A 9,774-nucleotide genomic window follows, 5' to 3' on the forward strand; every position below is an offset into this window, starting at 1 on the left:
AATCTAGAACCGCAGATCTGAACATGAGTGTTCTGAGAAAATTATCAGAATGGAAGTTTATCAACCACCAAGAAAACTGTGTAAAGAGGATAGAGACAGTTCTCAGGTGGCAGTGACTGGAAAATGTATATGGGGACACATTTTCTGAAAAAGTCTTTCTTTAGGGAAAGTGATGTTTCTAAAGCAGATCTAGGTGAGACTAAATTCTCCTTCAGATAGATTTCCCTAGAATTAGACTGGATAAAAGATAACATTGAGTCAGACAGTTATGCTGAAAAATAGGTGACTGTTGTAATAACCCAGGAGAGAGAAAATGAATTTTCAATCTCCGACACTGGTGTCAGGGATGGAGAAAGAAAGAATGGACTTGAGTAAGGTATAACTTACTCATGGATTACATGCAAAGAGTGAGGTAGAGTAAGATTTTGAATGACTCTTAAGCTTTCAAATTGTGTGTTTGGTCTTGTCACTGAGATAAAGAACAGGAACACCCTTAATTCTCTTTTGTACACTACACAGCTGTTTGTACTAATTCTTAGACTTCAGTGACATTTGAAATGAGTTTTAGTTTTTGCTCAACCAGAATTGGCATTCAGACTGAAAGTAGAAACCAACCAGAGTTTATCTCTTGGGAGTAGGATTAAGCATAGTGTTGGTAAGTAGAGAAAGCATTTTTTAAAATCATATCAGTCAGTTTCATATGAGTGTTCACATGAAAAATTTAATGTAAAATACATAGAGAGAACAAAATAAGGACAATTTTTTAAATTTTATTCCACTGTTAATCCATTTAACATTATTGTAATCCAAATACATATGTATTATATTTGTAGGTAGTAAATAAATAATATATTAACTAGAAGAATATTTATGCCTGGAAATTACTTTCAACATGTCCAGATTTGCATAAAAAATTATAGCCAAGGCAATTTTGTAGCACATACTTTGGGATAAACTTGAAGATAGATGACCACGTAAAGAAGGAATATTAAATGAGACAAAGTAAATTTGCTATTTTTTGTGCAGTAAGATGTGCTGAACCTAGAGAGAAATATTTATGGAGGGAAAAAAGATAAACCTTTCAAATCTGTTGACCAAAGTTGTAGTTTACAAAAGCCTACTCCATTGACCTTCCACATTTCAAAGGTTAAACACTAAATGTTTCTTAACATATGAAAACTTTAACTGATGTAAATTATTTTACATTAATATCTGTGCAAAAGCACAGTACAGATTATCTTATGTGTAGGGACGTAACTTTGTATGTTTTCAGGTAACAGTGCCTTAATAGCCAAGTTTTTGTTTTTTATTATATTGATATTCAGAGATCTTGAAATTACTGACATAGTTTAATTCTTTGTAAAAGTGCATATTTCCAGAAGTGAATCTTGTCACATATATTATAAATATACATGTGCAAGTCCACACATAGACACACAATGATTAGATACAATAAGCAGAAGCTACTTCCTTGAAGGTAAAGATTTTGGTGTCATCTCTTTTATACAACAGCAATTTCAGAACAACTTCGGGGTTAAATGACACCCCAGCATTTTTCATACAACTAACAAAAGGGTTTCCAGTTTATTTAATGTGTAACTGATAGTTATTCAGAGACTCCTGGTATAAAGCCCATAGAGTTTAGTGCAAAAGGAAAACACTGTAGATTAGTTTAGAAGTTTAAAAAAAACATAGAATAAATTCCTCTGCACTAAAAGAAAAAAGTCTGTTACTTCAATGTCTAATCATGAGGAAAAGATATTGCTTGTTTCCATAGCAACCAAGTCCTGAGAATACTTCATTCATCTCTTTTCCGCCAGAATCTGCCTCATTATGGTGAAAAGAAATTCAGTGTCACATCAATGAAAACTCTAATATTTATAGATCCCAAATACATTTTTCTGTCTAGGGTGACTAAGTAAAGATGCTGAAATCTAGCACAGGCTTGAACAAAAAAACTTAATTTAAATGTGAGAAGAACTGAAGTTTCTCTTGAATTTTACTTATGTATTCAGCATCTATTACTTGCGCATCCGAGAGAGATATTTTTTTCATTTACTTTGACAGGCTCAGCTCTTTGGAGAGTTTATTTTATCTCCTCTAGTCAGAAGTTGAATTCAGCGGCACTTCTGGCACAAACTTAAAAGTCAAAATACAAAAGAACTAGCACATTTATTCTTGTCTGGCAAAGATAAGATTTATTCTGTGTGGCGTGAATACACCTGACAAACTATCAACTTGATATTGAACTTTCAAAATACTTTCATAGTATATTTTCTAGTGGAAAAAATATGTTAACATAATTGACTATCAGTTGTGTTTCCTGTGGTTACTTATAAAAATATAAATTTCTGTTACAGCTATTTTACATAATTTGATGACAGTGTTGTGATTGATCCATTGATGGTTACTCACAGATAAATTATTTTATTTTGGAAGCACAATTTTAACCTCTTTAGCTTTGTCATGTACCAAGTCATACAGTTTAAGTGTGTGATTTTGACACGGTTGTGTCTTTACCACACTTCTGAGAATATCACATATTTTGCATTTATTCTAGTTCACTGATGTATTTCCAACAGACCCTCTGCATTTTTCTGCATAATGATTTTAACATTTTTTTCTTATATGCGTTGATCTAATATCTGTAATCTTTAGAAAACTCTAGATTCCATGCAAGGAACCTATCTCTTTTGTTTTATGCTACCCAACACAGCATCTGGCACACAGGACGGCCCCGTAAGTATTTGATGAATGACAAAATGAATAAGCCAACACAAATTTTACTTTTTCTATTACCTGTTCATTTTAACCAAATTCCAATGATTATATTGATATTATTACCTTTATATTCAGGCTGTATAAGCATTGCAGTTTGTGTAAAGGCATCAGGAAATGGGTATACATAGCTAAAATATATTATCCATCAAGTCCATGGCTTGTTATTGTTTATAGAGATAACCCAATATGGAAGATACAACAGAGCATGCTGATTGGAAGAAAAAACTTAAACTTATCCCAAAATTGGTGACATTTGCAGGAAAGGAAAAATAGGAGAAACAAAGGGAGGAGAGCAATAGAGGTCCAAAGTATCCAGGATGTTTTCTTCCCATTTCCTTCTATGAAGAGTAGGGACTTTAAGCAGATTTAATAATAAACTTGGGAGTCAAACAATTGGGTAAACAGACATTATAAATGTATAGTACACATGGTGTGTGGAGACCTTATTTATCATTATAAACTACCAACTATGTGACTGTTATTTTTATAATTACTCTGTTTATAGCAGTAAATAGACAAATTCTCCGTTCTCAAGATTATATCATAGGAGAGTTACAGAAAATACATTTTTTAAATATATATGGAAAAATACAGCATTCTGAGCCCAATAGAGAGTAACTGGGATAGGAGATCATTTTATAAGGGGTCATCAAAAAGCATTACTGATAAAATGTCGCTTGAACAGAGAACTCAAGTTCTCAAGAGAGCAGATATCCAAGGAAAGATTTCCAGACAGAGGGAATAACAAATAAAATTGTGTGAGGTGAAAGGACGTTTGACACATTCAAGAAATAGTGACAGAGCCCTAGAGCCTGTAAGGCTTGTACAGAGCAAGCAAAGGGGAGAGTACTAAGATATAAGATCACAGACTTAACAGGGAATCCGATTGTGCAAGACCTTGTAAGTCGTGGCCGGAAGTTCAGGTTTTATACTGAGTGAGATGGAAGTTGTTAAGTGGTTTTGAGCAGAGGAGTGATGTGTTCTGACTGACAGTTTGGTAGGATCTTTCTACCTGCTCTCTGCCGATTAGGATTTATGAGGGCAAAGGGGAAAGAAGGAAGACCATCCAGCTGACTACTGCAATAATCCAGTTGAGAAATTGTTGTGTTTGAGCCAGGGTAGTAGTGATGGAGATGGTGGAAATAAGTTGGACTCTAGACATATTTTAAAAATAAAACAGAGGATAGTTGCTGATAAATTGTGTGTGAGCTGTGGGAGACAAAGGAAAAAGATGAGTCATGGTTCTGGGTCAGAAAAATTGGAAGATGAAGTTTCCATTAACTGAGAAAGAAAAAGGAATAAATGTAAGGGCAGTGGTATAGATCACCACTGTATTCTTTTTTATCCCTAAGTTTGAGATGTTTATTATATATTCAAGTACAAATGTCACATAAGCATTTTGCTATGTTTTATCAAATTGTGAGCAGAACAGGGAGGGAGGAAGGGTAGAAGTCAGAAATTAAGTTGGTTTGGGATATTGGAGCCTGGATATCAGGACGTTATATACATATGTATATGTATCTCCAGCTTTTATTTGTATTTTTTTAACATATGAGACTATGTGTTTGCTCAAAGTGAGGGAATGTTGATAAAGAAAAATCGAAGCCATAGTGGCAAATGTAAAAGGTAGCCATGATAGTGATACACTTCTTCAAGAGCGCCAGTTGTTGAAGGGCAGCTACAGAATAGAAATGTGCAGTCATGCCATGTTCATCCGTGTGCATGTGTGGATTCACACATCTGCCATCATTTTCTTTATGTTCATGATCCATACATCCAGCATACATTCAGGTCGTAAAGTGTCTGATAGTTACTAACCACTCTGGACATAGGAGATTTAAAAAGACAGAATATTTGGATTCTTACAAAGTTTATAACACATAACTTCTTATGCAGATTACAAGCAAATAATCATCATCAATTGCTGCAAACATTATGATAGACAAAATAAGGAAGCAGGAAAGCACCCATGGCATTTGTATACTTCATCTAGGGCAAAAACTTCCCTAAAACAGGTAGCTTCTAAATTAAAACTGATTACCTGATTGTAATATGATTTTTAAAAATTCTATCTTCCTTTTTGCACTCCTTTTAAGCTTCTCAGAAGTTTGAAAATGTAACAATCCTATTCTCCAAATTAAGACTTGAAAAAAATTACAAATGCATCTTTATTAACTTTTTCACTTGTAAACAAGCTGCAACTTGGTGCAGTGAGCACTTTCTCGTGAAAAATGCAGCTTAGAACAAAAGCCACAGAAGATGTGCTATGAAAAAAAATTTCCAAAGAAAAATCAGAATTATTTGTTGGCATAAAGTTGAATGGTACTTTCATAGATTCTCTGCTTGATCCATACATTACAAATTGGAGAAAATAAGTATTTGTATTGGAACTAAGAGTCAGATTTCATAAACTGCAACTCATTGATGATATGATCTAATTCAAAGATGCAATCTTGAGTAGCCTGTGAAGCAATGTGAATTTTGCTAAAGCTGTACAAAAAGTTTGCAGTTACCTTCTCTGGTAAGAGATCAAAATATTGATGTATTCTTTGTCCACAAAGATATAATAATGTACCTTAAAATGACTAAAATGAAAGTGCAGTCAGCCTTCTCTGACTCAAATCAGTAAATTTAAATGAATCATTTTAATTTCTTATTTTTACTAATTTTGATTATTTTGTGAAAAATAACACCTGTCTTCAAAATATGGTTTATGTTCATTATTGGAAATATGATTTGTCACCTTAAGCTGAATAAACTATACTCTTTGAAAGAGGAAATTATATGAACATCTCACTAGGATGAAATATTGTAATTGAATGTTTCCATGATTGTAGTAAACACACAATGTACGTAAAATAAGCAATACACACACACACCTACTGAAATATTTTTAAAACCTATAATGCCATGCTCAGTTTGGTATGTTAAAAAGACATCTTTTATATTATATTGAACCAGCCACTCCATTTAAGATAAAGAAATCTGCTTGCAATTACCAGTTCATAATTTTTTTCACTTTAAGTCCTCAAAAAGATTATTTCCCTCACTTAGTAAAATGTATCTTTATTTCATTTCCCCTCACTAATCTCTCTGCTTAAAATATAATCTCTGTGATTTATTCTCTCCACTTCAGGTTATTTCAACCTTTTCCTTTTTTCTTCTTGCTTTCTCATTTCCTGTGGTATATATGTCCAAATGACTCCATTTAAAATGGTAACAAATGTGTAAGGCAAATCCACTGTAAACATTTTGTCATGTCAAATAACAAGTTTTTGTTATAACAAGTCCAGGGACTTTTTTTTTTATTCCTTGTATGAACATTTTTAACTCATCTTATGGAAAACTAATTTTATGTACAATAATATGTACACATTTTATAGTTCAGTTAGCTGAGATAAATATGTACACTGACATAACCAAAAATTTCAGTATATGAAAGAACTTTTATCATTTGTGCATCTGTTAAAATGATCTTACATTTTACTTTACTTTTATCTGTTCATAAGAGGTATCAAAAATTTGATTGAATTATAAATGTTAATCTTGCATTCGTGGGATAAAATCCACATTATTATAATGGTTATTCTTTTTAAAAGGTTGGACTTGAATGGTTAATGTTTATTAAGGATTTCACGTATGTGTATATGAGCCTTAATTCTCAGGGTTATAAGGAAAAGACATATGCGGCACATTTTGGCACACATCTGGATAAAAAGAGGCCCCAAATACTTTGCACTCATCCCTCTTAAATGGACAGACAAAACCATCGACCTATTGGACAACTCTAAGAAGAATCATTAAAGACTGGATTTGAGTACCAAGGCATTTTAACATGCTAAGGAGTTAATTCTAACCCAACTTGTCTGAGTTCCTAAACTCCACAAAGTAGCAATTGCCATGGACGAGGCTCCTAATACTGATGATACTGACTTGGGACTACAGAGAAAAAAGTGTAACATGGGACTTTCCTGGTGGTACAGTGGTTAAGAATCCACCTGCCAGTGCAGGGGACATGGGTTTGAGCGCTGATCTGGGAAGATCCCACATGCTACAGAGCAACAGAGCCCTGGTGCTACAACAACAGAGCCCATGTGCTGCAACTGTGGGAGCCCACATACCTAGAGCCTGTGTTGGGCAACAAGAGAAGCCACGGCCCTGAGAAGCCCATGCACCACAATGAAGAGTAGCCACCACTTGCCACAACTAGAGAAAGCCTGTGCACAGCAACGAAGACCCAACTCAGCCAAAAAATAAATAAATAAATTTTAAAAAGAAAAAAAAAGGAAAGTATAACATATGAACAGAATGGAGAAAAGCACCTGCCTCCCCCAAAGTTTATCCAGTAATCACACACACACACAAAAAACAAACAAAAAGAAAACAAAGCAACAACAAAAAAAGACCTTGATTCAAGGAGAAAAGATACAAAGACACAATGGAAATCCAACCTTTACTAAAAATACACCATAGGACAATAAAAAGAGTGGCAATTGACTTTTGTGCCTCTAAAATGTAGATTATCTAAATTAAGCCTAACAGATGCCAAAATGTACCAATAAGCACAGCTTTGAGGCCTTGATCAATAGTGGTGCTCAAATTACGGCATCCAACTTTCAACACGAACATAGGTATGATGTTACATTGATGACATCTTTTTCCAAGAAGATTCATTTGACACACTTATATAGGAGAAACAAAGGATTTCACAAAAAAGAGATAGACCATTGTCCTACTATCAAGCAAGAAACAAGGCCTTAATCAATACTGAGGCTGAAATTATCACACTCAATAAGTACTCACATACTCTCCTGGAGCATGTGTGGTGCTCAACATCTAAATAAATTTTGGCTGGGAGCAATAGGTTCTGTCTGTGTGGTGCAAACACAGAACACATTGTAAAGTGTCTGCATTGTTTTATTATTTGAAAGAGCTTTGGACTTTCTCTTTGTGGACAATGAAATTATTTGCTTACCAGTTGACTTCTTTAAAGGCTTTGCTTTGTGCTTTGTTTATGTTGGTCCCAAGTAGACTTTACTCTGAATATAGTTTTGCATTTCTACCAAGGTATCTCTACTGGATCCCCTGGATAATCAGTGAGGATGGAGATGAAACATCATCACACTCTCTAAGACATCTGGGCATTGTTCATCTTAGAATTCTTCTGTCATTTTTGCCTGCTCTTGTGGAGCTTCACCATACACACAAAACTTAGTGTTCAACAAAGACATGAGGTGATCTATATGCAGATATCTGAAGCTCATTTTCTGTATGACTCCCTTCCAGAACTTCTCCTCAACATTCAAACACTTAAGCTTTCTTGAATCCACATTATTTCAACTAAAAAGAGTGCTAGGTTTGTTTGGGGTGATTGTTCATGGCCTGAGATCCAAAATGTGTCAGCAGGCAGACATACAAGGATGTTGTAGGGCCTCTAACTCATTTTCCTTCTGTTGGGGATCACAGACCTATATTACCTGTTATTCAATGTCTGAAAACTATTGTTTTAAATATTCTGTTCTGGTGTTTTGGTTTATTTGTTTGCTTTTTAGTAGAGTGAGTTTAAGTCAATTCCCTGTCTATTGTAGTCAGAAGCAGAAATTGGCCAATTATTTTTAATTTTTCCCGGAGTACTTCCTGCAGTATCCTTCACACTGAGTTACTAACTGAAGATAGATCCATTTCTCTAGAGAAGATTGTCCAAATATCAAGTGGACAATATTTTCTGAACAGAACTTGGGAAAGGGCTAAGTAGGGTTAACATCCTTCAAACAGGTATTAAAAATAGTTCTTATTTAGTATAAACAGTGTTTATAAGCCTAACATTCAATTAACAAATATTGATTATAGTCTTTGTGCCAGAAATACTATAACTAGAGAGGATGGGCAATTATAACTGAAAAACTTTCTGATTTCATGTAAATATATATATATATATATTTACATATATGAAATATATATTTTCATATATATTATAGATATAGCCACATTGATAGATTTGGTTTTATATATTACAAAAATTATAATGATCTAGCTACTGTTTTGAAGCTAAATTTGCCTTGCATTTAGAACTAATAAAGGAATAGAAAATTGTGGGTAGAAAAAGAAATATTACCAGAACCTGGCCTCAAAAGTTCTTTCTTCCACCTCAGTAGATGCAATCTGAGTAGAAAACAGTTTTCATTTCCCAGTTATTTTTACCACCTTGTGTTGGTATAAATAAGTTAACAATAAGTTGTGTGCATGCTGAGCATGGCTTTTAAACCAGTACGTTGGAATCACATTTCTGAGGAGTATTCCATGTACTGAAGTTTGTCTCAAAATGATATTTCAAAAGTCCAATATACACATTAAAAATAAACTCTTATACTTACTAGGAAAGTGTACAAATATTTGATGACATCATTTAAACTCACTATTCCTTTTTAAGAGTAAAATGTTACATAATTTATAGTATTTATAGTTTATAATTATAAATCATTATGGTCATCTACACAAAGAAAAATTCATATATTCTTTAAAATCTATACCATCTTTTTTTTAAAAAAATTGAGATAATGTAAAATATTAAAGGTATTTATTCATTTTACCTTTATTTATTGAATGCTTATAGATATGCAGAATTCTTTGTGCTAGGACAGAAATATGAAGATGAGAATGGTCCTGTGGTCAGTGAACACAGTTTGAACTGGCACAGACACATAAAATATGAAAAAATTAAATGAAGAGAATCAGGGTATAGTACAGATGCAGGGCAAACAAATATATCTGCAGTTGGTAGAGTAGGTGACAACAACTAAGTATAAATAGGCCCCTCCATGAAAAGAATAGTATAATTAGGGTTACAAAACTTGTATTTTTATGGTTGGAACAAAGAGAGAGTTTATAACATAGTACTAGATAAGAAGGTAGAAAAAGGCCACGTTATAAAGAGCCTTGCTAATTCCCAAAAAGTAAAAGAGGTGCTCATAGTTTTCTGGTTGTCACAAAACA

Source organism: Hippopotamus amphibius, chromosome 10, assembly GCF_030028045.1.
Source record: "Hippopotamus amphibius kiboko isolate mHipAmp2 chromosome 10, mHipAmp2.hap2, whole genome shotgun sequence".
Classification (NCBI taxonomy): Eukaryota; Metazoa; Chordata; class Mammalia; order Artiodactyla; family Hippopotamidae; genus Hippopotamus; species Hippopotamus amphibius.